Source organism: Bos taurus, chromosome 11, assembly GCF_002263795.3.
Source record: "Bos taurus isolate L1 Dominette 01449 registration number 42190680 breed Hereford chromosome 11, ARS-UCD2.0, whole genome shotgun sequence".
NCBI lineage: Eukaryota > Metazoa > Chordata > Mammalia > Artiodactyla > Bovidae > Bos > Bos taurus.
In genome coordinates, this window is record NC_037338.1 from 44,554,805 (window position 1) to 44,568,908 (window position 14,104).

General features: G+C 53.1%; 1 protein-coding gene across 1 annotated transcript in view; it reads left to right on the forward strand.

Moving 5' to 3' along the window:
• The first annotated feature begins 367 nt into the window (after positions 1-367).
• EDAR (ectodysplasin A receptor) overlaps positions 368-14,104 on the forward strand; it is a 52,181-nt gene continuing 38,444 nt past the window's right edge. Inside the window, exon 1 of the mRNA XM_005212730.5 lies at positions 368-593. The gene's annotated coding sequence lies outside the window, so the exon portion shown is untranslated. The remainder of the gene's footprint in view (positions 594-14,104) is intronic.

Consider the following 14,104-nt stretch of genomic DNA (forward strand, 5'->3'; position numbering starts at 1 on the left):
TGGATAGAGGCGGTAGCCCAGTCAGTGGCCATCTCAGTGCGGATCCTTGGGTGAGCACTTTGATGAACAGGATTTTGATGCCAATTTAGTTTCCTGCTGTTCTTGTGCCCAAAGGCTTTGCTTGTTTGAAGTGAAGCAAGACCCCCGCCCCCTAAGAAAAGGGAATCAATGATTTTATAGTTCCAAAGGTGTCTTTGGGCAGGAAGTCAGAGCAGGTGCAGGGGGCTGGAGCAGAGTTGTTCACCCGCCCCCCACCCCCCCGCCCCCGCACTCGCCTCCACGCCCCCGCCCAACTCTGGTGGCTGCTGCAGGGAGAAGCCTCTAGAGGGCGCAGGTAAGTCCACATACGGGAGGCCCCAGGAGGGGACAGGCAGTCAGGGAAGAGCACGGAGTCCTGGGAGCAGAGGGAAGTGGGCTGACAGTGAGCGACCGGAGCCCAGGCAGCTCTGTGGACGCCTGCCCTGCCAGCACCTGCTCCCTGGACATGGCCTGCAGCCACCTGTGAGCCCAGGGGCCGCAACGGGACGGAGCCTGGCTTTCTTCAAGGACCATCTTCTGCTGGGATTGGAAACAGACCCCCCAGTGGGGTCCAGGTAAGGCTTATCCTTCTCTCCTGTTTTCCTAAGCGATTGGGCTATGGATGAGACGGAGGTGTCACCGTCCGGGACAGCCCAGGTGCATTTTTGAAATGCGTGTCATTTTTGGGTTGCGTTTCAACAAGCTTTCCCGGTTACCATGCGTCTGTGCTACTGGTTCTAAGACCTGAGAGTGTTCCTTTGTTTTCAGGGAAACACCAGACACCCCATTTTGCTACTAGCTGTGTGTCTGGCGAAGGAGCTGCGTCTGTGTGCTCAGCAGGTTTGGGGGCTCAGTGCTGAGAGCCTGGGGTTTCCTGGAGCCTGGAGGTGTGCTGCTCTGGGACGGTGAGCTGTGTGCAGCAGCAGGGGTCCCCAAGGGTCCCCGAAGCCACCTTCCTGGGTGGTTCTGAATCAAGGCCAAAGTTGTGGCCCCCATGTTTTGGGGTGGGTGGGGGGACATAGAGTGACTGGGTGGAGACACTTGTCTGGTGGCTCCGGCTGTCACTCCAAATGAGTCTCCGCTCGATACCCTGATGGCACGGGGGCCACTAGGGCTCCTGCCCCAGAGCCACTGATTCCCCATCTTCTCGCCGTAACTGCACCTGCTTCTCCCAGAAGGCTGGAGGTGTTGGGCAGCGGGACAGAGGTCCGAGAGGGATGGTAAAGCCACAGGGGTGAGTGAGGAGGAGTGAAAGTCCCTCCATCCATCGGGGGAGTTTGACGGAGTCGGGGGGTAATTGCGATGAGAGAGGAAGCTCAGCCCATCCTGTCTGAGGTTCTGAAGTTGTGCTGAGGTACTTTGCAACTAAGGATGAAACTGCAGCTGATTCAAATATTAAAGAGGGAAAAACCATGATGAACCAAAGGAGAAAAAAGAGTCAATTCAGATAACAGAAATATTTCCTGCCCAACTCTGAGATCTCTAAGCCTTAATACCTTCCAAGTAACATCTTGACAGGATCTGCCATAGAGAGGGCTACTCTGCAAAGTTGGGGAATGGGCGTTCATCCTGATGACACCCCAGGTCCCTTGTCACCGGGGAGAGGATAGGCCCCGCCTGGGCTTGCTCAGCTGGGGTCTCTCTGCCCCCATCGCCTCCCCCAGGTGAGCCAGGTGGTGAAGGACAGTCCCATGACAGCACATTTGGAGGGCAGTCCTGGAAGCACATGTCTTTGGAGGAGAAAGTAAATAAAATTTCCCTGAAATGTTTGAACTTCACTCTCTGATTACCATCCAGTTTCTGAAAGTAAACAAGGTATTCGCTTTGTGGAAGATTCGTATTTGTGAAGTTCAGACTTGAAGGGGGCCTCGCCCTCTTCCCTGGGTGTCAGTGTGTAACCCCAGCCCCTCATGCAGCTCCGTCATGCACAGACCTGGTCTGACTGCTACATCACAGGATGTAAACCCCACTGGCTCTTTTAACTGGGGGCATCCTCCTCCCATCAAAGTTCCTGAAGCCCCCAAGGACCATAGATGGAAGACAGGTCACCCAAGTTTTCTTCCTAACTTCTGCAGTTTGCAAAAAAAATGAAGTTCATTCTCAAGGAAATGCCCAGGAACCCAGCTTCAAAGACTCAGGTAAACCTGAAATTCAAACACAGAAGCTGTAAACAGGATGGCATGTTGGAAGCTGGCCCAGTGTTGAAGTGCTCAGTCGGCGGTCCCCTCCTGGCCCCCGGGTCCTGCCTGCACGCCTCCCGAGCTTCCCTCCCGGGCTTGCTTTCCTCAGTTGTCCCGGCCGACACCTGCCGGCTCCTGGCTTTGATGCTGTTCGAGGCTCTGCTCAGGTAGCTCCGCCTGCCAACAGCATCATTAATTAACTTGCATTAAGCTCACTTAGTGCATTAGATCAGTTGGGAAACAAAGGCGGAGCCCCTGTGTCACAGTGAGGATGCTGTCCGCCGTGCGCTCAGCTAGAATTTTATTCAGTCTCAAATTTTATTGCCTGAAATAAAGCGAGGGATAACGAACATGTGGGCACTTAGCCTCTGCTCTGTGTTTCTACACTTCACACTTTCACGCTTGTCTTCTCTGCTCTTCAAACAAGGAAATCAAGGCCTAGAGGGGAAGGGATGCCCGGCCACGGGGCTGGTGACGGTGTGACCCCAGCGTGGCTGACGGGGGTGGAGCACGGGCGATCAGGCTCGTGCTGCGCACCTTGTAGGTGGAAAGTTGGCAGAAACTAGACCTACTGCCGCTGCCTCTGTGGGGACGAGCTGAGAGGGTGCCAGACACCCCAGGCACACCCCTCGGGTTCAGGGTTGTGTCAGCCCCAACATCCCAGGTAAGAAAGGTCAACCTCAAGTTCAGGGCTTGTGTCACCCTTGGCACTATGCATTATCTCGGGGAGCTGCCCCCACAAGGATTTGGTGACAGGGGAAAGCAAGATGGAAATGAGGTGCGGCTGTCTCTCTGCAGTGCAGACAGGTGACCACAGGGATTTCAGGCGATTCAGTCTGATGATTCTAGCAACAAAGAAAGGTGTTCATGTGGCCCTGAGGTTCAGGGCTGGCCTCTGTCAGCAGGAACAGTGAGACTGCTCTGCACTGAACTCCTCTCCAGGGTCTGTCCCAGGAGCAGAGTTGTTGCCCTGGGTGGGTCATCCCACCAAGGTTGGAGCTCAGGAGAAGCACAGCCTGGATCTCGGGGCAGGGTGGGCCTGGCCTGAGAGTGGGTGAGGGATCCCACCACCCAATGCGGCTTCAGTACCCCTCGAGAGTGGAGGGTGCTCAGTGACAGTGTCCATGGTGGGTGGTGGGTGGGATATTTCGAGTCAGAGAAAGGTCGCTGGCAGTTCTAATCCCACTGTGGGGTAGATCCCATTGGCAGAGCCACCCCTCTGGGTTCGGAGACATGGTGCTCCTTCAAGCCTGGTGCCCGGTCATCCAGGGTGGGAAAGGCAAATACCAGGGGCCCCAGAAATGTCTGGAGTCCTGGGTACACAGTTCTCGGAGAACTCTGTCTCCAGCAGACAGGTCCAGCAGGACGGTGGTGCCGAGCCTTCCATGGGGAGATGCGCTCAGGTGAGAGGGCAGCCGTGACCCACTCCCCTGAGTCCAGTCCCCAGTCACTCACAAGCCATGCCTTATACTTGGCAAGGTTGTGCCCAGCTGGGAAGCCCCTCTCCCGATGGGCAGAGCTGCCATCACTGTGCTTGGAAGTCCTGCTCAGCTGTGCTGTTTCTAGATCTCTCACGGCTGACACATTTCAGAGGCTGGATATAGCGATTGCAAGGTGAGCCCAAACACTGAAATAAGACAGTAGTCGCCTGAAAACAATAGGGAGAAAATTCTGCCAACAGCGCCTTAATCCTGGCATAAAGCACTTTCTCAGGACGTGAGGACAGACACGCGAATCCAGATTATAGACACAAACCAAGAGGCCATGGTTTGACAGCTGTTGGGCCAAATCTTTCCCACTAAAATGTCCATGATGCTGTATTTCCAGTTCCATAGTTCTTAAACTTTGCACCCAGGAGAGAGAAGGTAGGATTTCATGGCGGATTTAATGTGTGTCTCATTGTCGTGGTTGTTCAGTCTCCGAGTATGTTTAATGTTTGTTTATTCATCTGACAAATCTTTTCTGAGCACTTGCTAGGGTGCAGGCACTGCTCTGGGACTGGAGACACGGTGCTCCATGGGTGGTGGTGGAAATGCCCCTGCTTTGGGGTGCTGGCCCCCTAGCAAGGAGAGCAGAGACACAGTCCAGACACAAAAATGACACTTCAGTAAACCTTGGACCAGGAACAAACGCACAGATGGGCAGAGAAGAGCCTACGTCAAAGTGAGGGCTCCTCCTGAGCAGTACAGTCTGAGGGGTGGCCAGGTGGGGGTGCATCTGAGACGCCCCACCCCAGCAGGAAGGTAGTGCGGCTATAGCTGACGGAAGAGGGGCAAACGGGAGATGATTGGAGACCAAGGATGGAGAGAGTAGGGCTGGAGGCCATGGCAAGTAGTTTGGGCTTCGCTGAGGGCAGTGGGAAGGCAGACTAAATGGTACAGTGTCATTCTGAGACCCTCAGTGCCCACAGCAAGGCCAGAGAGTATATGTGAAACCCACCCCCACGAGTCAATCTGCAGGTAGCCTCTTTCTGAGGACCCTGGTGGGGCTGGTGGGGCTGGAGGCAGGCAGAGTGGGAGCAGTTGGGCTTTCAACCCAACATTGGCTCTCTTAGAAATTAACAATGACAAAGGGGCCCTTTCTGAGAAAATGTTTAAAGATTTCAACTTGAAACATGCTTACATTTTTAATAGTTTCAAACTGGAAGGAAACACTTAACATTCCTGTAGAGGCAGATATATGGCCTTCCACCCTTCGCAGCCCGACCGGATGCTCCCACAGTCAGCCCAGAGCCCCCTCACGGCTCCACTCCCCATGCCTCTCCTGGAGAGATGGGGACACATTTCCCAGCACTGGGGGAGACACACAGCTGGGTGGACAGAGCAGTGCCCTGATGGATCAGTTTGGAAGGCTCCTCCTCCATCCAAGGAGCTGTTGGGGAACTGAGTCAGGGATCTGTTTAGCGCCCAGCTGGCGAGTCAGAGCTGCTTCTGTCCATTGTACTTGGCCCTTGAGGAGTTAGGAGAACTTGGCTGCTTGGCCCATCCAGCAGGTGAACACTGGCATCTGGCAGGTATAAATTTTCTCCCAAGCAACAGGACCACGGAAATGGATTGGGCAGGAAGTCATCCTAGAGGAAGGGTCTCTGGGGTGCCCACGGCAGTGAGAGCTCACAGACAGATCCTGAGGATGAGCTAGGGGTGGGGGGTGGTGGGCTCGTCCACTTGGCATCCAGCCAGCCCTCTGATGGTACCAGAGACCACGGTGAGGGATGGGATGGATGCAAATGTCTATTGTTTGGGGTGGTTTTGTTGACCTTGTATATGTTGTTTATGGTTTTAATGGTTTGTATGAGGCCTGTGTTCTTATCTAACAAACATCACATCAGTCCCAGAAATGCCCTAATCTTTAAAAATATTGAAGTATACTTTCTCAAAGGCACATCATGACTCTCAAGGTCCATTTTCTTTCAGATTTAGTTCTTAATAATGGCTCAGAGTGGCTGTTCCTAAGACTTCCTGCCCATAAAATGAAGAAAATCTCTCAGAATGCACACTCCGGGGCTGTTTAGACACTCAGTCCTCTGCAGAAAGCTGGCATCTCCATGAAGGGCACACCCAAGTGGTCAGTGGCCGGGGCAGGGTGGTGTCTCAGCGCACAGTGTGGTTCTTAGCTGACAGGCTCCTTTAGGGAGATATATCATCCAACCCATGTCTTTTAATTTCAGCAGAACCTCTTTAAATTTCAGCTCATTCTTTAGGGGAATTTGGAGAGAGAGATCCGTCCTTAAGATGTGCAAACACACAGAAGACACCTGATCTACCCCCGTGGCTCCGGAAGGCCCAGCCCTGTCCCCATGACCCCAAGGTCTGAGCAAATGACTTTATGCCCTGTTAGCAACCATTTAAGCCATTTTGCTCCTCATTTTACAGTCAGAGGAAACCAAGGCAGAATGTCCCTGTGACTGGGGATATTCAGTTTTAAGTGGACTCTAATAGGGGCTTCCCAGGTGGCGCAATTGGCAAAGAATCGCTTGCCAATGCAGGAGATGTGGGTTCAATCCCTGGGTCGGGAAGAACCCCTAGAATAGGAAATGGTAACCCACTCCAGTATTCTTGCCTGGGAAATCCCGTAGATAGAGGAACCTGGTGGGCTATAGTCCATGTGGTTGCAAGAGTCAGACACGACTGAGCAAGCACACAGGTGTTAAAAACCCAGAAACCACACTTTCTCTCAGACTGCTGCCTGTCAGTCTCCAGCCTCAAGTTTCCACACAAAAATCATCATCCAAACAGACCACACACGGCTCTCGGCTCTGACTTCATGACTGGCTGGGACGTGGGGGCAGCGCTTGAGAATATTACCCTGATGGCTTTCCCAGTTGTTGCTTTTGAAGGCAAATATTTATTTTGTGACGAATGCAAAAGTCAGAACAGCAGAATGCCGGCCTCTCCTTATGTTTACAGAATCAACAGAATCGAGACACCGACAAGCACGTGTCCGTGTTCCCTAAGGAGCTGGCTGTGTACCTCCTGCGGCATCAATTAATCAAAGCAGGGCCTCTGGAGGTGCAGGCCTCCTGCAGTGAGCATCCTTCCGCCCGTTTCCCAGGTTCTCAACAGGAGCCTGGACGGTACAACTGGGGCCGTCCTTCCTGTTACCTGAAGAACGCTCCTTGGGGCCTCAGTGGGTGCTTTCTTATGCTCTGAATCTTGCTGAAGGTTTTGGAAGAGGATCTAAAAGAAAAAGAAGGCCTGACTTCTGTTCTCATGGCTCATAGGATGAAAAGAATGAACCAGCACAAACAGCCTCACAGGGGCTTCCCAGGTGGCTCAGTAGTGAAGAATCCGCCCGCCAATGCAGGAGACACGGGTTTGATCCCTAATCTGGAAAGAACCCACATGCCACTGAGCAGCTAGGCCCGTATGCCACAACCACTGAAGCCTGTGTGCCTAGAGCCTGTGCTCTGCAAGAAGAGAAGCCACCACAATGAGAAGCCTGAGCATCACAGGGAAGAGTAGCCTCTGCTCACCATACCTAGAGAAAAGCCCATGCAGCAATGAAGACCCAACATAGCCAAAACTAAATAAATAAATTAAAATTATTAACACAAAGCTTCCCACGTGGCACAGTGGTAAAGAATCTGCCTGCCAATGCAGAAGATGCAAGAGATGCACGTCATCCCTGGGTCAGGACGATCCCCTGGAGAAGGAAATGGTAGCCCATTCCAGTATTCTTGCCTGGGAAATCCCATGGACAGAGAAGCCTGGTAGGTTACAATCCATGGGGTTGCAAAGTCAGATACAACTGAACACACACGTACACACATTAAAACAAAATGAAAACCAGCCTGACAGTCACACAAACAAGAGGACAGAGTCCTGTGGGACTGAACAGTGGGGTCCGCCACCCACCCTGTGCTGTGGCCATGCCTTCTCTGAACATGGGGGCTCCCTATGGTCTGGAGCTGGTGCCTGGCATGGAGTTCAGTTGAGTCACTCAGTCGTGTCCGACTCTTTGCGAACCTGTGGACAACAGCACGCCAGGCTTCCCTGTCCATCACCAACTCCTGGAGCTTACTCAAACTCATGTCCATCGAGTCAGTGATGCCATCAAACCATCTCATCCTCTGTCGTCCCCTTCTCCTCCTGCCTTCAACCTTTCCCAGCATCAGAGTTTTTTCCAATGAGTCATAACTTCACATCAGGTGGCCAAAGTATTGGAACTTCAGCATCAGCCCCACCAGTGAATATTCAGGACTGATTTCTTTTAGGATTAATGGGTTTGATCTCCTTGCAGTCCAAGGGACTCTCAAGAGTCTTCTCCAACACCACAGTTCAAAAGCATCAATTCTTTGGCACTCAGCTTTCTTTATAGTCCAACTCTCACATCCATACATGACTTCTGGAAAAACCATAGCTTTGACTAGACGGACCTTTGTCGGCAAAGTAATGTCTCTGCTTTTTAATATGCTGTCTAGGTTGGTCATAGCTTTTCTTCCAAGGAGCAAGCAAGCGTTTTTTAATTTCACGGATGTAGTCATCATCTGCAGTGATTTTGGAGCCCAAGAAAATAAAGTCTGTCACTGTTTCTGTTGTTTCCCTATCTATTTGGCATGCAGCAGGTGCCCAAAAAATGTTTATATGAAGCAACCTTAACTGGACACTGATTGCCTTCCAGGGTTCCCTCTTATTCGCTCTGTGAAATCGGGTGCCATCACTCCTTCTTGGATGCCCGGCGGAGGCTCAGGGGTGAGTGAAGCCCAGGAGCTCATCCTGCTAAGTGGCAGTGTCCCCCCTCCCCTGGCTCCTCTAGAGGGCAGATCAGGGAGGGGGGAAGCAGCTGCAGATTAGATGGAAATTTAAGTTTGTATCATAACCGTTTAGGGAGTGGGGCAAATTGGAGAGATTTCTAAAGCCCTGGTTGGGCTTAGCACAAGATCCTGGGGCAGCTGCCCCTGCCGGCTGGGCACCAGAGCCCGAGAGCACGTGACTTGGGGCAAGTACCCCGAGGAGGATGGGGCAGGGTGGGCGAGCCCCATGGAGCATGGTGCCTGTCTGCCCCACACCCCCGTGACACTCCAGCCTCCTGCTGCCCCACCTCGACCCACAGGGTCTTCATCTACTGTTCTCCTGCCGACGAGCTCTCGCCCGGGACATCTGTGCCTCCTTCACCCCTTGGGTCTCTGCTACCCACCCTCCCCACCCACAGTCCATGTAAACGGCAGCTCCGACCCCAAAACTCCTATGTAAGCCACGCTCACACAACACTGCATAAATGTCCCCATCAGAGTGTGAGCCCAGCCCTGTCATGTGATCAGAGAGTCTGTCTGGAGATTGGGGTCACAGCAGGGCGTGGGGTGGGTTCTTTGCCACCACCAGAGGGAGGCTTCCTCCTGGGCCCTCAGGGAGGAGGTTTTGGATGTGACTGTCCTGAGAACCCCGATCTGTCTGGAATCACTGAAGCACGTTGGGGAGAAGATGGAATGAGCTCAGGTTAAAGAACAACCAGGATCCAGCCAGGCTGGGCTTCAGATGGAGAACACGGGGCAGCAGGGGACAGACACTGATAGCAGGCCCACACAAGGACTGCGCTATCCCATCCCATGGCCTGCCCGCTGTCAGGAAACACAATCAAAATAAACTCCAGGACTTCCCTGCTGACTCAGGGGTAAAGAATCCGCCTTCCAGTGCAGGAGACACGGGTTCGATCCCTGGTCGGGGAGGATCCCACGTGCCAAGGAGCAACTAAGCCTGTGCACCGCGATTACTGAAGCCTGCACACCCTAGAGCCTATGCTCTGGACCAAGAGAAGCCATTGCAGTGAGAAGCCCGAGCACCACAACCAAGAGTAGCCCCGCTCACCACAACTAGAGAAAAGCCTGAGCAGCAACGAAGACCCAGAGCAGCCAAAAGTAAATAAATAAATCTTTTAAAATAAATTAAAAAAAAGAAAAAAACTGCACGAGGGACCAGTGGTCCTCAGGGTGAGAGCAGCAGCTCCTCCCCATCAGGCCAGGCACTGATGACCACTGAGTGACATCCCCCAGTGCTGACGTGTCTCCCCCCGACCCTGACCCACTCAGGGCTCTCTCCACCCTTCTCCCCCTGCCCTCCTCACTCCTGGTGTTGTGGACAAAGGGCAGCTCTGGCCTCAGAATTCCCGGGCAGGGAGGGGGTGTTGCCTTACACGCTCTGTTCCTGGGGTGCCGTGTGTAAGATGCACATGCAGGAAATGCAACAGCCAAACAGCTTGGGATGAGGCAGGGACCAGGCTGGGAGGTGGTGGAGCTGGGGCCTCCTGTGGTCCCAGCGAAGAGGGCAGACGGTGGCCAAAGGCTAGCGGCCAGTCTGGCTCTCAGCGTCCCGGCTGAACAACACCTTAGCCAACAGCAAGGGAGTTCTGTCTGTCCTGGAAGTTGAGTTGAGTTCTCAGGGAGGAAGATGAACAAACGCACGAGAGAGGGGCAGGGGTAGCCTTCACAGCCTGGATGGCTCAGCGTCCAGGAGCTTCGGGTGAACCTGTTTCCTCATCATGGGGCATCATTTTGGAGCTGGCACTTCTCGGTTTCAGGAAGCAGCAGACACCTGAGCCCCCTTGGAGATTCAGCGTCTGCTCAGCACGTACCCCCGCCCCTGCTGAAACCCCCCGAGGGTTAATGGTTTCCTTTTGGAAAACTTTCAAATTGTGTTCATTTGCGTTTACATTATCTGCTTCCTTCAGCTCTGTGTGTGCATTATTCTCCTGTTGGGTTTAATTTAACCCAGTCTGCAGCTGTGCTAACAAATTCGCTGATGCCCCCTGCTTCCAGATGGCTTTTTCTGTCTTTTCTCTGGCTTTACATCAAGAGGCCACACTGAAACCCTCCAGCATCGGAACTTTGGCTTGGCCTTCCTACTGCTTCAAAATCCATTTCCTGTGACCGTGCTTCACTGCGTCTCAGATTCTAACCAGCTAATTTAATATTTACCAGTCAAAGTTAATGATTTATAAAAATCACTGCTAAAAACAAACAATGCTCGTTCTGTAAAGCTCTCCACCCTTTGTGGGAGGATCTGCATATTCCCCACACATGAAGGTCCCTTGGAGGCCTGCTGGGCACAAAATGTGAAACTGAGTCTTTAAGAAAATATCACAAATGTGCAGACTTACAAAGACCCCAGAACCAGCCAGTTGATCTTTTGGTGATTTTTAAAATGACCTTCTTGTATTTAATGAGACTTAGGAGAGAGCTGGGCCTCCCTTGGGGCTCAGGGGTAAAGAACCTGCCTGCCAATGTAGGAGATATGGGTTCAATTCCTAGGTCAGGAAGATCCCCTGGAGGAGGGCATGGCAACCACTCCAGTATTCTTGCCTGGAGAATCCCATGGACAGAGGAGCCTGGTGGGCTATAGCCCGTGGAGTTATAAAGAGTCAGACAATCTGAGTGACTAAACAACAACAACAGAAGAGACCTGGCCACTTAGTCAGATGGTGACTGTTGGGAACTGCAGAAGTATAAGGGGTGTCTGGACCTGGGACAAGTGTGTTTTAGGCTGTAAACACACTTCCTAAACCCTGCCTGGATCCATCTGTACCCTGAAAACCAGTAATGTGTTTCTAGGAGATACTCAGCTCTTCTCAGAGCAGACAGAGCCTAGCAGGCCTCCCCTGGACATGAGGTCATGACCCCCAGGCAGCCCTGCAGAGACGCCTGTCCCCAGGAGGGGAGGATGGTGCTCTGCAGCCCGGGGTGACAGGACGACAGTGGCTGGAGGTCCTGGATGAAACAGGCTCCTTGAGGGTGTGGGTCCATGATGCCCTAAACCCCATCTAGGTCAGAATTCACTCCTGCAGTGCAGTGTGAGGCCTGCATCCAGTGAGAGCTGAGAGCGTGATTAGCTTGTGTGAGTGAGGCTGAGCAAGAGAAGATGGTCTTCCCTCTCAGCCTAGGGAGGCCTCCTGGCCTTGCACAAACACTGAAGGCCCTGCCGCTCTCCGCTCAGACATCTCGTGTTAGTGAGAGGGCCCCATGAGAAAGCATGGGGCCCACCGTAACACCTATTTAAAGAATTGTCAGGACTTCCCTGGTGGCCCAGTCACTAAGAACCCGCCTGCCAATGCAGAGGACATAGGTCTGGGAAGATTCCACATGCTGGGGGCCAGCTAAGCCTGTGCCCCATAGCTACTCAGCCTGTGCTCTAGAGTGCATGCTCTTCAACAAGAGAAGCCACCGCAATGAGAAGCCCACACACCGCAATTAGAGAGTAGCCTCCAACTGGAGAAAGCCTGTGCATAGCAACAAAGACCCAGCACGGCCAAAAATAAATAATTTTTTAATAAAAAGAATAATCAGAAAGGGCATGTTCTTCAAGGACTCAGATGTGAAAGGCCACCAGACCTCTTGGGGAGGCTCTGGGCAGAGCTCTGGGCCGGACGTCAGGCCGTGTCCATTCACCTCAGCTCATCCACCTGCAAATGTGGGGACAGTCCCACAAGAGACAACGTCCACTCCCCCCGTCACCACACAGCTGCCCCCCGGCCGAGATCCTTCCCTGGGTCAGCTATGGGCATGTCGGCCCCTTCCAGCCCCTCGCTGACGCAGCCTCTGATAAAGGAACTGGAGCTCCCGGGAATGCAGCTTACCCAGGGCTGATATGATGAGATGAGCTCCCAGGAGGGGTCCTGGAACAGCTAGGGGACCACAGGAAAAAGCAGGGAGAGGTGATCAAGCGTGGACATTGGTAATAACCATGAGGCGCCAACACTGGCTCATTGGCTGAGACAAACACATCTACTAACAGAAGGTCTCAACAGAAGGGACTCGACCTATGAGACACACCCCAACTCTGCCCAGTGTTTGCCGCTTTCCCAGAGGTCTGAGTCTGTTCTACAGTAAGAAGTTTTAGTGAAAGCCACTTCTTTAGACTCAGTTCTGTCCTCCATCCTGAGCCACCTCCCCAAATTGGCAGAGCACCCCGCCACCCCCACCTCTTGGAGCTGAGCTGCCTCCCTGGCTCCTGGACGACAAGCAGTGATGGGAGGGCCTGGGGGTCAGAAGAGACCCCAGTGTCCCCCTGCTCCCCATGTGGACTCTGGGCAGGCTCCTCACCCCCTTGATTTCCTCTGTAAACGGGAGTCACAGCTCCCAGCTCGGGGGCCCCATGACTCAGCACACGCGTGTGGAGTGGTGTGTACCCACGCATGTCACTGTGAGCCCCCCCTTCCTCCTTATTACCTGGGGATTACCAGAGGTTGCTTGTCACCCTGCAGCCCAGGAAAAGGGTGGCTGAATGGTCACTTTGCACACTAGCACCCTGGCTCCCCACTGGCCTCCGTGGGAGCAGGTGGGGTGGACTGAGGGCCCAGGCCCTTCCCTGCAGGATGCTATCAGACCACGAGCATGAAGGGCAGCCAAGCTTGCAGCTCCAAGGAGGACAGTTCCTGGTGTTTGGGGTCTGTGTGTGGCCGGGGATTCTGACAGGCCCTCTGCAAACACACCCTCGCATCCTGGGTACGTCAAGGAGCGGCTGCCTGCAGGGCAGATGGAGCAGCACCTGCTCACTGCTGGGGCTCAGACCCTGAGGACTCTGGAGGCTGAGCCCCACTCACCCTCCCCGGCCACCTTGTCCCTGGTCACCCTTCTCACCCTCCTGGAGGGCCATCAGATACTACTCATTGGCAGATCAGTCAGGTGCTATCAATTCACTTGTTTTCAGTTTAATCAAGTTCTCACTCTGGTTCTGCCACAGCTACGAGATGGCAGAGGGGGGAAAACCCAGCCCCTTGTTCAGACGCTGGTTTGGCAACTCTTGGCCTGCAGGGCCAGATGCCCTGTTCCTGAACCAAGCCCATGGCCTGTGGTCTGAGGAGACAGATGAGTCAATCTGCTTTACTAAACAGTAGTTATTCCCACAGAGAAAGAAACGAGTTCGCAAACCTGTTACTCCTATTTGTTCAGTCTTGTAGTCTATTCCCAAGATGAAACTTCTATTGTTCAATAAGCCTGCTTTTACTGGAACCATTAACAAATTAAAGTGCATTTCCTGAACTTATTTTAATGTGTTGAAAGCAACACATGATGCTACAAGCTTGGTTTTCAGAGTTTGTGGTGGTGGTGGTTTGGTCACCAAGTTGTGTCTGACTCTTGCGACGCCAGGGACTGTAGCCTGCCAGGTTCCTCTGTCCATGGAATTCTCCAGGCAAGAATACTGGAGTGGGTTGCTATTTCCTTCTCCAAGGAACCTTCCCGACCCAGGAATTGAACCCAGGTCTCCTGCACTGCAGGCAGATTCTTTACCGACTGAGCTATGCGGGAAGCCACTTTCAGAGTTTAAACAACCAGAAAGATTTCTGCACAATTAGGAGATAAATACTGCTTTTCTGTCTTTCACTTCCTGTTTTTACTTTCCTCGTGTGTATGTGTATGTATGTCAGTGTAGTAGGTAGAGTCTGGTACACACACGTGGTGCTTTTTCAGTCTAACA